This window comes from Micromesistius poutassou (genome assembly GCF_964030765.1).
Source record: "Micromesistius poutassou genome assembly, chromosome: 21".
Classification (NCBI taxonomy): domain Eukaryota; kingdom Metazoa; phylum Chordata; class Actinopteri; order Gadiformes; family Gadidae; genus Micromesistius; species Micromesistius poutassou.
The window spans coordinates 598,838-613,837 of NC_140291.1; the positions used below are offsets into that span (position 1 = coordinate 598,838).

General features: G+C 46.0%; 1 protein-coding gene across 1 annotated transcript in view; it reads right to left on the reverse strand.

Moving 5' to 3' along the window:
- Positions 1–15,000, reverse strand: part of myocd (myocardin) — a gene marked incomplete at both ends in the record, with an annotated part of 40,037 nt that overhangs the window by 11,993 nt on the left and 13,044 nt on the right. The window lies entirely within an intron of this gene.

Below are 15,000 nucleotides of genomic sequence, written 5' to 3' on the forward strand. Positions count from 1 at the left end.
ATGGCCGTAGCGCTACTCAGCCAGGGACGAAGACAGACTGGTTGTTTACTCACAGTAAGTCACTCATTGGGGGAGAATGCAAGCTGTTTAGGGCGGGTCGCCACTCATGTTTTATGTGTGTATGTCTGTATATATGTGTGTGTGTGTGTGTGTGTGTGTGCATTTGTGTTGTTTGGGTGTGTGTGCTGTGTTTTTGTGTGTGTGTGTGTGTGTGTGTGTTTGAATGTGTGTGTGTGTGTGTGTGTTGTGTTTTGGGAGGTCCTGCCGGGCTGCTTGTATACATTAGTACTTAGTAGTGGTCTTGAGGGCAGCAATGTTTAAACACTGCGGTGAAAGAATACAAAAAAAATCAATTTAGAAAACATGCATCGTAAATTGCGAAGTGGTGAAATGTTTGTTCAAATGTAATTAGTAAACTAATAGCCGCGCATATCAACAAATATTGACGGTGAACATCTGCCTGACGTGAGAGCGCTCCACATTCCTTCCTGGAAAAGGTTGCCTTTCAAAAATCACAAATCAATATAACAAATAGAAAGTAGGACTGTACGAGTTCCTGGCCGGCCAACACTGCAGCACAGTTAATAATAGAAATAGGAAACTTCAAACCATGTGTGGGATTCATGTGAGGTAAATATTTTAATGTAGCACAAGAACTCTATCAACTCTTTCAAACCCTAAACACGGCACAGGGCTGGTCTTCAAGTGTGTTTAATGTATGTGGGGAGCATTGCTGATTGCTAGCGTTGCGGTTAATTTAACCCCCCCGACCAGATGGTGGAGAAGGCTGTGTTATTCATCTATATCGGACACTTACAGCCACAAGTGCACAAAATATGCTTTTAGTGACTCTTAGAACAGCTCCAAGGGACCACTTCTTTTTTGTTTTTTCGTGTTATATTCGTTGCATTAAAAGGATAAATCCATTGCTATGAAGTAGGCCATGGAAGGTGATGTAAACATTCCTCAACCTAATGGCGTCGGGGTGTTTTGCAGTGTGTAGCACCTTTCACGTTGTAAGCTGGGCTGGAGGCAGGCCAGCAACCATTGATACAGTTAATAAATATAGCCTTGCAACAGTTAATTTCCTCCAGTAATTCTTCGGAAAGCTCCCCGCGAACAAAACCCGATGAACACGTGACGTAACAACGGCTGTGTTTCAGTTGGTCTGTTATCACGGGGTTGAGTTATGGGTTTTTTATTGGTTGGGATCTATCTAGTGTCTAAGTCGGGATAAGTGCAGTAAAGTTTGATTTAGTCGCGCACACTTGAGTCACACTCCATGGACCCCATCGAAGAAACTGTCTCTGCACATTTTCAAAACGATAATCTCTAGGTTACTACGGCAAGAATGTTTTTTAACTCATCAGCAACTGCACTTTTTTACAAAAATAATGCATCGACTGTGATTAAATTATAAAAAAAAAAAAAAAAAGTTGAGGGTTAAAAATTGCTCAACCTATTTTGGGGTCTGAGCCTTTGAAGATTTCAGTCAAAATCCACAGAGGAGCAAATACTTAGCAGGGGTCAGAACACCGCGGGGTTGAGTACATCCAGTGATGGGAAGGCAACCTGGATTATGTTCCATGAACTGAATCCATCTAAACCACGTCACAAACCAAACCAAAGCATCAGGACAGATTCCCCATGTGTATTAAGGGCTTCCTCAAGAATCCAGTTTGTTGAACCAGTTTGTGCACGGTAGCAGAATAGACACATTAAAGATGGCACAGGTGCTGCCTAACTTGCCGGCTTTGGTCTTTATCTTCGCCTCGGGTGATTTTGGTGCTTCGTTCCTTTTTTGTGTTTTTTTTTTTTTACACCAACTCATCCAAAATGAGGTTATTATATCATAATTATATTTTTATATTATTAATGAATAGCAAATGTCCATATTAGGCACCAGGCTCATCTGGTGAATAATGTCGATCCCTAGGTCGTAGATTTCACTCGCCGAAAGCTCATACATAAATTTAAAGTAAAGTGTAAAGAATGCATATGGTGTGTAACGAATGACTCAAAGTCCCATTCCTTTAAATAAACTGCGAGACTGCTCTCCAGATATCTGTGTGACTGTGGAGGATCAACTTGTGTGCTCGGGTGTGTGTGTGTGTGTGTGTGTGAGTGTGTGTGTTTATATGTGTGAGTGTGTGTATGCATGTGTGCGTGTGTGTGTACAGCAAGTGTCGCCGGGTTAGGGGGAGCAGGTTAGTTGTCTAACCTTAAAGGTTCTGGTCTCACACACTGGTCCACACGGTGGGTCAGTCCTTGTCATTACAGTGGAGACCCCACACTTATGCTCCCGAGCTGTTTATATTTTCCCCAATAAAGACGATATCAGCGCTTCACATTCAGAAAAACGTCCTGACAAATGCTACTCTTTTGTCATTTGCAATCACATCTTTATTTTATACATTTTCCAGTGGTGACATAGAACATGACAACAATCTTTACAATCTTTATTTCTGTGTCGTGCCACGTTTTTGTGAAACATCCCCCCCACGGGACTATAAGACACTGTTTGATATTTTAATCAAATATCTTGGTCAACAATGTACATTATGTTTGTTATGTTGTGCTGCAATCATTGTGTTGTACCTGAATGATGTTGTTGTAGTCTGTCTGTGGGGGGTGTGGTCCTTTAAAACCCCATAAGTAGGCCTAAAGTTTAAACATTGCCTATACTATAAGAATAGCTGACTCTAGCCAACTCTAGACTACTGGAGCCCTTATTTTCTCTCTTACTGCTCAATGTGCTGCTGAGAGGTCACAGGGGCCTCCCTGGGGCCCAAAACATGAGGCGTTTCCACAAGTGTTTAACTTGACTGGAGAAGTGGGATTTCTCTCACGTACATGTAACTTGAATATGTTTAACATCAAGTTGAGGTGGTGGGATTCACGTTAAGTTTACACCTAGAAATGAAGGCTTTTGCGTTTGTGTTGTGGCGTTTTCAGTTGTCCCTTTTGCGTTTGTGTTGTGGCTTTTGCGTTTGTGTCGTGGTTTACATGATGAAGTGTCATTTGTGCCTCCCTATCTGTTCCCAGTAGACAGCCTCCAGTATGAGTGCTAGAAGTATCCATATGTTTTCATATCCATCCTGCTACTGTCTTCATCCCAACGTCACTTCCTAAAGCCCTCCCTGCTCTACATGCGATAGACAATTTAGTTCACTTAGTACTTCACAACAGGTTGGATCTCTGAAGCCAGGAGCGGCCGGATTCGCAGGGCGGGTTCTCCTGACATTTACATGACATGAGAGATATGGAACATGACAGCCACTCACACTTCATCATGTAAAGCAAAACAAAAGAACCGCAAGATCAAAACACATGTTCCGCGTTTGGACGGACTTCTGCATAATCTAAACACTTTACTTATTTTTTCAATTACTCAGTTCGTTTTGATATAATTAGACTTCACACAGGACGGCAATAGCTAGCACAAATGAACTCCGAAGCACCAATGCCACTTTAGTTTACCGACGGTTTTGGATTCTAATTGGATGCAGGTGGCGAAATGCATACGTGCAACAGAGCGCTTGTGACATTCAACAACTAGCGTGCAACCCACCACCGTTGCATTCAAGCATGAGTAGAGTTATGAAAACAATAGCGGAACAATCAGCTTAACTATGCACACGTGGCACCAATTATTTGTGGATATTATCGTGGGGGGGATTCCGAACCCTCTAAGGTGGTCCAGGGGCATGCATTTTATGCACATTTATATGCATCAATCTGGTGCCCTAGCTAGATCCGTGAAAAAACAATTTCTTCCTCTTAAATTTAAATCTCACGTTGACACGAGAAACAGATAATGAACGGGAAACACTGGAGCTCCCCAGCATCAAGAAACTCATACAGGTTTTATCGAATCAGCATTCGTCCATTACAAAGGAAAAAGATTATGCCCTTGCAACATAATTTAGGGGCTTTTCCGAGGCACTTCAAAGCAAGACGAATGGACAGCTTGTGGAGCTCTGTCCGGGCCACGGTTGATTTTAATGCCCACTTCAGAGAGAGGGTAAAGCTTCCTGGACACTTTTAGTATAATGCCACAGAGTGCTGCACATTTGATCTACACAATCGCTCTTTATTCAACACTCATACGCAACACCGGTACTAGCTTAGAAAAAAATATGAAACTGGTGTGAGTCTACAGCCAAGCCTTTCTGTTGAACCAATTACAGGAGAAGCCTCGCATGTATGTTTTACCCTTTTCCACTAGCCAGTTATCTGATTTTGATGTCAGGTTGATTTGACCAAAGCATTTTGACTTGTAGTTTCTCTGCCAAAGTTCTCCTATCAAATGGAGTTTGGAGCAGAGATCTTATTGAATTCAGGGGGTGGCTGAAATCCTGTCTTGAGTAGATCGCATTCATCATCATCAGGTGTCTTTACTCCACCACAGACTCACTCTGCTTGTGGCGATAAATGAATCACCCTTAGGGCGCTTTTATTGGCTAAATTGATGTGGCTTTGTGGAAATCCTGTGTCAGCAATTGGCTGTGCAGCTGCACTGATTATATTGCAGAGGGGAGATATTGAGAGTGAGGGGAAATTTTTCGCAGAACATAATTATCTTTATTTGATTTGATTACTTACATATTTTTTTATTTTAAAAATAAATCAAGAAAAACCCTTTCCTCCAGGGAGCACTCAGGGATGGCTGCATTTGCCAGCCATCCCTGCCAGCATCCATTGAAAGGTGCAAATCATAAAAACACATCATAAACCCACCATATATATATATGTTATGTTTCATGTGTAATGTTGAAATTGATTCACTCAAAAGACACGCAGCATCTTTATAACATTTATAGATTTTTATAGTTTATATATTTCTTAAATATATATTTATATATTACCTACATTTATAAAAGGATACAGGTGCATTCATTCAACCCACTTGGCTACCAAGACAGACTAGTCTAATAAAAAAAAGGCAAGAATGTCAGATTGGGGGCCCCCTGGTGGCTTTTTGGGGCCCTATGCAGCCACACGGCCCTGTTCGTTTATAACACTGCATTGTTACAAATGAATGTCAACAAGTTATTACAGATATAACCTTCTTTAGGTAACAGCCGATCGTCGATCCCGGATAAATTCTAAACATAATTATTGTACTTGATTTGATTATACTAATATGTAAAAAAGTTGAAATATGAATATGCATAATACACCCAGCCATGGATGTCCGTCCGTCCATTTATCCTTCATTTTATGAATAATCCCTGCCCCTCTGTTTATTTTTTCATCCATCTATCCACTCCTTCATCCAGACCTCCAGACTTTACATGCGTATTTCTTCTAAGAGTCTACCATAGATGTCTGCACCGAACCCAGCAGACAGGTAATGTTTATCTGTACTGCATGAAATACCGGCCATACTACCACGTACGCTCTGTCTCCAGCCAGTCTGTGTGTGTGTGTGTGTGTGTGTGTGCGTGTGTGCGTGTGTGTGTGTGTGTATGCGTGCGTGCGTGTGTGCATTCGGAGGGGGAGGAGGTAAGGAAAACACGGAGGAGGCGTCAACATGTCCGAGTGTGAACTGAGTCGGGGTGTCCCAAGAAAGAAGCCACAGTAGAGAGAGGGCGTTGTTTATCAGTAAGACACACGAGAAGAAACCCAAAGAACCACCACTTCTATTTTCAGCAGCGGGACCAGACTGGAGTTACCGTCCCCGTCGTAAGTGACGTTCTGGCGGTCATCATGGAGAATATTCTTATCGTCATGGACAACAGTCTTATCTGTTCAATGCTTGTTCGCCGCTTCTTCTGCCAACGATCTACCAAAACCTGATCTCACGTTCATGACTTCAATATGTGTTCAATAAGGGCTGTAAGTGGTAGTATTTATTGTAATTATTGTTATGAAGACCAGACCAGAAAACAGTTGAAGCGCCGTGGCGCTGCACTTAGGACTATAGTGCTAACTAAGCCTTTACCCTTCGTCTCTTGCCGTTTGAATGATGTGTTTTCTTGTAAAAGCCCTCCACGGTGACGGCTGCTGCAGGCTTTTATCTGCTGGAGGCTGGAACATGAGTGGAAAGTCAGAGCTAACAAAGAAGATGGCTTCCTCCCAAATCTACCCACCCCCCCCCCACCCCCCCCCCCAATATAAAACCTTCTCTGGACCCTAATGGCTTGCCTCAGAAAGATACGCCGCCTAAATCAAGACTCTTACCCCCAGCCAGGGAGAGAGGGGGGAGAGAAAGATTGGAGAGAGAGGGGGGGACTGAGAAAGAGAGAGGGAGGTGCGTGAGAGAGCTAGGGGGACAGAGAGGGAGGGAAAGCGGGGGGGGGGGGGGGGGGGGGACTGAGAAAGGGCAAGCGAGAGAGAGGGGGGGAGAGATGGAGGGAGAGGGGGAGAGAGGGAGAGAGATTGCTAAGAGAGAGAGAGAGAGAGAGAGTGTGAGAGAGAGAGAGAGAGGAACATGAAACACAACAACATTGTTACTTCAACTCAGAGGAATTTTCGGGTGCTAAATCCAAAATACAGCCCTGAAGTTATATATGAAGTTATCTATGAAGGAAACAAAATACAGTCACAAAAAAAAGCACAAACACGATCACAAACACAAGGAAATAAGAGCAGTCATTCACTCAATGCTACCACTGCACACACACACACTACCCAGCTCCCCCCCCCCCCCCCCCCCCCCCGCACTGTAACTGTACATTCAGACCAAAAGCTGTGAAGATCGCTGAATAGCTCAAAACGCAACGCTGTCCAAAATATTTCTAATATATCGCTCCTATCGTTCATCACCTGAACCATTTGAACTTTCTATCTTGCTCCTCAATACATTCCGATTGGTTGTCGGGTCATTTACAGCTAAATCACTGATAGCTATTTGCAAAAAGGTTTAGCTGTTTTCAACTCATTTACGGCTTTACAGCTTCACAGCTGTCGCTCAAGCGTTTTTATCGCTCCTATCGCTTTATCGCCCATGTCTAATAGAAAGTGAATGGGCGTTTATCGCTCGTATCGCTTTACAGCTTTTGGTCTGAACGTACAGTAACACTAGATCCACTACCTGCATCTGGCCACATCTGTGTCTCCAGAAGGCTTGGAGCAATACGTCGCCCATGGGTTCAGGCCTCGGTTGCTCTGCTGCTGCTTCGCGGCGAAACGCGTATAAATAGACCGTTCTGCTGGCTTTATCTGCTGCGCTAAGCTCGGCGCTGTCACGTTCCGTTGAGTTTCCTCCTGTTATCTGTCTGCCTAAAGCTCCGGGCCACTTCCCCTGCGCCCTGACGGTCTCGGCCACAAACCACCAGCACGTCCCCCCCCCCCGGGGGAAGTGGAGACACTGCTCACTGCCTAGCCCCAAGCTACGCTAGCCCTGGGCTTTACTTACTCCAAACCCGGGCTACAAACACTGTTTGCCGGTTGGCTCGTTCTAGTCTCTAACTCTTGGCCCTGATCCAGACTGTCTAACACTTGTGTTTTAAGCTGTTTCTAGAGTGAGCCCTGAAGATTCTGCACTAACCCTGCTCTGTAGCAGGGCCAGGGAGACCCAGGCCAACGTCTTTGCTGGCCAACTTAAATATGCTATAGTGTGAACGCTTTCTGAGCCCTGGTCGAGCCAACTGATTAAGTGTGAATGCCCCTGTCCAGTGCCATGCCCTGCACCATTGGTCATGCGGCTTCCTAGCATGAAAGGTCACATGACATGGTTGTTTGTGTTCCGAGGACGGGGATACCGTATGGCCGTGGAACCCAAGAGGGCCCGGAAACAGACCTTTTATTTTTCCTCCATGAACAGAACTGTGTTCATTACTCTAAATTGGGTTTTACCCAATGCCCATAATAGTAGGTCAACAATTTCGAAAAATCTGTGAAAATATATGGAAATGCTGCTGCGTTAGCTCACAGCGCTCGTACTGCAATCAAGTTATTAATGGAAGGAGCCAGATTGTTTGGATATCATATCCCGGTGATAATTAAATCCAAATGTTTTTGAAACGTTAGCTTATCCAGTGCACGGCTGTTGGCGGTATCATGGATGAATTGGTTCAGTGTAGGTAAATAAACACGGTGGATAAGGGGGTTTGTACACGACTATAAACAAACACTGACCTTGTTTTTCTGTAAATCCGTAGAGACAAGTTATCGTATTGTTCTGACATCACACCACAGTCGCGGAGAGTGAGTCAACCGGAGTTGAGAACGAAAAAAGTAAAGAAAAGAAAGAAATAACAAAGCAGAAATCAACGTGTTCTCGCTCCACAGATGCATAAAGTGTGGCAACCCAGCTCTGACAATCAACGTGGTGCAGAGCACCTGAGGGCCAGGGCAGAGCAGACCTTGAACAGCCTGCTCCACGGTGCATTCAGGGCTCTCTTGGCGTGGGTGCAAGAAGGGTCCAGCCGGTGTGGCTGTGGTGGTTCCGCACATTATCCTTTTGTTCTTTTAAGAAAGATACTTTTTGTTTGATTAAAAGTGCCTTTGTGGCTTTACACCCGAGACAATCGTGTGCTGAATGGAGTAAGGTGGTTCACTCCCCGAGCCGGGTTGCCACAAAACTCACAAAACTCTTCCCCTGCTGAAAACATTGTTTTCTGAGTCACTGTGCTGATTTTCTCTGTCCTCTGAGTATGGCCAAGGTCAGGATTAACATCTAACCAGTGCCTGTCATTTCTACAATGTTTGCTCCGTAATGCCTGCTCAGTCTAAACACAGGCACGGCTTCAAGTCTCGACATCCACAGTTTCACTCACCAAACATGCGCTGTTCGGGGCATCTGCTTTTCATAATCCGTAATTGGATTCACTTGTTTTAATTTGGTTCCCTACTGTAGGCGCAATCCATAACTCACTTCAGCTATGTGATTATCCAAAATGTTTTTATGTCCAATTTCCGTTTTTTTTCCCCCCTTCAGTAATTACCCCTTAAAACCATGCAAGTTCACCTCCTTTGGCTAGCTTCAATATTCTTTTAACTGTACACCCTGCGAGCCACTCAACACACCACACCATTTGCTTTGCATAACATTGGAGCCCATGTTGACTCGGCTACGTAAGCTGTAGAATGTACCTGCTACATCGAATGTACCTGGACCGACTCTGGAGCTAAGTGACTATAGAGCTGTATCAGAGAGCCAAAGACCAAAGTATACGTAATGACCAGCATTATGGATATACATACTTATACGTCCATGACAAAGACCACAGAGTATGGGACTAAAACTGCCAGCATGAATGCTTAACACTCTTTATGACACCATCTTGATGTGCCTATCCTTCCACCAGGTTTGCCTAATTCTTTAATGTTTGCATGTCATTTGATCAATAACTAGAACAAACTAGATTGACCGAGTGTGACTAGTTAGTTTGATTGGAAACTACTTTAATTTAAATATTGGATGTATATAATCGTGTTTATTGGAGGGGGGATTTGCATGGTGGTTCAGAAGAGTACAACAACAATAGGAATTGTAAAGATAGCACGACGCGTGAGGACAATAAAAGAAGGGTCTGTATAGGACTTCTTCTTCTAAGTCATCGTCCGTGTCCCAGATAGGCTCAGATCGAAACTATGGGAGAAGCAGGACTGAAAGGCTATTTGAATATACAAAGTGTGAGATAAGTACCGGAGGTATATGGCTGTCACGCGAAAGTGGACGCATCCTGAGCCGGTTAAAGTCCAGGGTGATGTCACTCCCCCATTAAGACTTCTGCAGTGCTGTCCGTTTGCTAGGCTAACGCATTGTTCGGTTTACGAAGAATCGTTACTACTTTAGAGTTATATTTATATCCGTCCCAGATGGCCTGACCCCATCCGTCGGATGTAAATCTGTCACGCATGAGGAAGTACGGCCATTTTGCAACTGAATCGTAATGTTGTGATTCCAGAGAAAAAGTTGCATTCTAGCCTGAGAAGAGGGTACCGCCTGACCATGATCCCTCTCTTATTAGATCAATGACTTCATTTTTGATATTGATAATTGATCTGTACTTAAGAACATGAGAACATTACAACATTAGAACATAGCAATTACGATGAACACAAAACATGCAATGCATTGTAAATCGCTGTGAGACGATTTGGAACAATCACAAACACTTTCGGCCGGTTTTATTCCTTCAAATGACCCGGTGAGCATTTAGCTAATTAGTTTCCAATTCCATCAAACAAATACGATTTCTGTTGATCCAGTTTTTCCGACCCTACCCTTCAGTTGTTTGCTAGCGGCGGGCCCTTGACCTCGCCGAGATACGACGGCCGATAGCCGCAGATACCCACCATCACGTCTAGCACTACATCACCGTTTGGATCAAACAGTCAGAGTGAGTCAGGAATTGGAAACGTGTGTTTTCGCGTGTCTTATTATGTCTCGGAGCCCGGCATATCGGGAACAGCATTATCCCGTTACATGTTGGCAGGGCGCGTCAGCCCGCCTAGCGTAAACAGCGGTTATGATCGGGGCGTTCGGATGCCGGGAGCGGAGCGGGGGCCGGTCCCCCGTCTGAGACGGCTGATAACGTGACCGTGAAGGGCAAACGTTTTAGAGCGAGCAGAACCCATAAAACGTCCGTGTCCTGATGTGCGTCACCTGGGGAGAGGGTAATATCAAACCATCTGTATAAACAACGCGCCGGGGCCTGCAGTAGATCCTGAAGCCCCCCTCTGCCAGCCCCCTCCCCCATAACTCCCCCCCCCCCCCCATCTCAGTGGATAAAATCTGGTCAATAAAGACAAAAGTCCAAACCGCTGATCAGAATGAGTTGTTGGGAGGTGTGTGTGTGTGTGTGTGGGGGGGGGGGGGGGGGGTTTGTGGTGGGGGGGGTCACGTCACTGCATACTTCTCGGTGACTCATCGGGGCAGGAAAGGAAGAAAAAAAAGGATTAGAAAAAAAGTGAGAACATGCTGTGTGACCTTATGATGTTGTAATTTAGCGTACAGAATGTCACTTTTTTTGGGGGGGCTAAAAATAACAGGCGGTCAGCGCCCGAAATAGCTCGTCTCTATTTCTGGAGGTCGGCAGCGTGTTGCTGTTGGACTCGTCCCGCGCGGCGCTCTCCCCGGCGGGCCGCGCGCACACCAGCGAGCGGCGAGAGCGGGAGGGAAGGCCGACGAGATGAGAGACCAGAGAGACCAGAGGGTTCTCATCGTCTTCTCTGCGGATGGAGCACTTTTGTTCCCCCGCTCCCCCTCCCCCTTTGCAAAAACAAACCCACACTCGACTCCTGCTGTAACTGTTCACAATCTCCATGGAAACACGTTCACTGGTCGTTAGGCGATTTAGATCATTCTAGATATCTTAAGTCTGATGGCAGGCGAGCTCAAATCTTCTTGAACTTGGTGTTGCACATTCATTCACTTCAAATTTGTTTCGACCAATCACGACGCTGGATGCAGGGATCTGTAAGTGCATAATTAGCTGTTAACAGCGAACACAAACTCGCTTGGCGCCAGTAAACTGTAAAAAAAAAAAAAAAAGGGTCTGTAAAGGTATCAAATCAATACCATGTCGACTGGCCACTGTGTAAATACACATATTAAAATCCCCTTCTGGTAAAATATCTCCGTAGCCAAACAGGAAGCAGTCGTAACCTCGCCCCTATCAGTTATTGGTTCCGCCCGGTCTCTGGGCCCTGGTTCGTAGCAGAAAGAATTGTATTGCTCTTCTCTGGACCGTTCTGCAGGGCGAATTCAAATCACCGGCAGAATGGGCTGGGGGAACCCAGTGTTCTGTAACATAGCAAGACTGCTGAATCCGAGGTGAGCCTTTAGCACGAATTGGCTCCATGTCATCCCTGCAGTCCTAACAGGGGATTTAATGACCGAATGCAAATTGATACCATTTGCTGTCTCAACCTCCCTGGGGTCCTGTGTGGTAGGTTTAAGCTCACATCAAAGACCCCCCCCCTTCTCCATACTACGTGTTACATGACTATATGAACGTTGAGGCAATGTTCTCAGTGTGATCTCTAGTCCCACTGGGGGCAGTGGAAATTAATCATGGGGATATGAGCAGGTTAGTAACATTCATGTCTGTGCCTTGTTCAGTTTCCTCACCCCTGCTACTACCTCACCTCTCTCTCTTTCTCTCTCTCTATCCCTCTCTCTCTCTCTCTCTCTCTCTCTCTCTCTCTAGCCCTCTCTCTATGACGTCTGTCTGAATGTTCCTTACTTAAATGACTACCACGTATACTTTTGTCTATCAGAGACTGTTGATCTTAAATACATTGCTTTTTTAACTTTGCCTTTATTTTACTATTAACTATACTATTTTATCTATTTTACTTTTTTTACTTATCTATTATTTTCTTTTATTGTTTGACAGTGTTTATATGTGAAGCACTTTGAGTCTGCCTTGTGTATGAAAAGTGCGTTATAAATAAAGTTGCCTTGCCTTGCCTTCACCTTCGGATTTAAAATCATCACAACTTTACGCTCCAGTGCCTATTTTCGGCACAAACAAAAGCACAAATCCCTCTTAATGATTCATTCTTGCACTTCCACTTAACATCAGTTGTGTTTCTCTCAATGGATTTCCGTGGAATAAATCCTGAGGTTCCTAATTCCCCTGAACCGAAGAACCGCTCTCCTCCCCGCGTCTGAGCAGCTGTGTAACGGCAAATCCACCGAGGCCGAGTGGTTGTGTTGACGGTGAACGAAGTGCAGTAGTCGCCATCCGGCGGTTTATTTTCTCACGCACTGTCATTTGTTTTGCCTTTGGGAGTCAAATAAACGGCCGGGTGCTAGACTTGGGAGCGAGGGCAGCCCTCGCTCGGCGTGTATATGTGTCTTACACCCGCTCCGCTATGGCTACAGCGCCTCAATCAGCTCCACCACGGCCAATTCTTGCCTTTCAATCATTCGTTTCAGCAGCCGGTCGGATAATTCTCCCTGGCGTACATTACACCTCTATCTCCCGCACACACCCTCCTGCCAAAGAAGATAGCGTGAGATGTTATTACACCTTCTTCATTTGAAATATAAAGCTGATGTTTAACCCGTAACCCCATCTCCCCATCGCCTGGTCGGGCACACCTCGGGCCCCGCAGACCCGAGCGCCGCGCTCATAAGCGCATAGCCCTGATTATTTAGTCTACCTTATGAGAAATATTGACCTGAAACCCCCCCTTCCGCCCCCCCCCCCTCCCCGCGCCCCGTCACCTGGTTCGAATATCAGCCGGGCTTGGCCCGGGCGGCCGTCTGAGGGGGAGCGGGGGATCAGATGCCGATGGGGTGAGGAGCGGCGATCGCCAGACGGTCCGATGACAGCGCTCTGATGGACCTCGAGTGCTCGCAGAGACCTCGCCGTCTGGCTCTCACGTGCCAAGGGTTGGCAGACGCGGAGGCAATCATTGTATCATGGACACATAATGGGTTCTGGTGGCGGCGGCGGTGGTGGTGGTGGAGGTGGAGGTGGTGGTGGTGGTAGGAGGGGGAGATTATCGATGCGGTCGTATAGGTCATCGCTGCTGGCGGAGTCCAAACTTTTCCGCCCGCTGGCAAGCGTGCGCGGTTACCGTCGATAAACGGCTCCGTCGTTCGTCGGGTTAGTAATGGTAACCGACTTGACTCGGGTGCAAGAAAATTCTCCGGGGCGCCTGCGGTTGGGGCGAGCGGGCCATGATGTCATGGCGTCTCCAAGGCAACAGGGTGAGGACCGGGCTCATGATAGACAGGGGCGATTTAAAACAGATTTGACCTGACGCGTGTGATTGTAGACTGTTGTTTCAGGGCCGGACCTGTGTGCGTGTGTGTGGTTGTGTGGTTGTGTGGTTTTTGCGTGTGTGTGTGTGTGTGTGTGTGTATGCGTCTGTGTCGATGTGTTTTTAGAATCGTGGGGAGATGAGCTCTGAGGTGCAGCTGATGGACGTGAGAGCTGTGGCCAAGCAACATAAGAGAGAGAGTGAGGGGGGAGAGAGAGAGAGAGAGAGAGAGAGAGAGAGAGGGAGAGAGAGAGAGAGAGAGAGAGAGAGAGAGAGAGATAGATTGAGAACTTTAGAGAGAGACATTGATGTGTATTTCAAACCACTTGTTTTGAATGAAGGTAGCTTCATCTTCTAGGAGCTTCATCAGAAGATACAATCCTCCCCAAATGTCCTCTAATAAAGAGCCCCACCTCCCCCTGGAGCCTCGGTACGCTTGGGCCCTAAGACACGGGGGCCGGTGGCCCTCAGATACAGACTTTCTGAAGCTCAGTTGTAACCTTGCTAGCGTGCTTTCTCGCCATTTGATTAAAGGTGTCGTTTTGGATATTAGCTTGATGACACGCACCGCTGCTCCCGAAGTCAAGTGGGTGCTTGGAAGAAGGTCTGAGCACCGTGTGTCATCGACCGAAGGCCTGCCTCTGATACGTGAACGGAAACGGGTAATCAAGTTGTCATCTCTCTCTGAGCAACCACTATTTTAATGTTTACACAGTGTGGCAGCGGACTCAATCGTGCCTGGTTAAAAAATGTCTCTCCTTCTTTCTTGGGCCTATTCTGAGCCTGCTTAACAGCCCAGTACACACAGACCCTAACCCTAACCTAACCTAACCCTAACCCTACACACAGACCCTAACCCTAACCTAACCTAACCCTAACCCTACACACAGACCCTAACCCTAACCTAACCCTAACCCTACACACAGACCCTAACCCTAACCTAACCCTAACCCTACACACAGACCCTAACCTAACCTAACCCTAACCCTACACACAGACCCTAACCTAACCCTAACCTAGCCCTAACTTAACCTTAACCCTAACCTAATCCTAACCTAACCCTAACCCTAACCTAGCCCTAACTTAACCTTAACCCTAACCTAATCCTAACCTAACCCTAACCTTACCCTAACCTAACCCTAACCTAATCCTAACCTAACCCTAACCCTAACCTAACCCTAACCCTAACCTGTGCAATATCTTCCCATGTTGCCCTTCCCCCTGAAACAAGCAGAAGCTTTTAGGACTGGATGTTGGGATGTTTTTGCTGCCCTGCGTCTCTTCCTCGGTGTGGTGAGCTTCTACAATCCGAGTTCATCTTTGCAT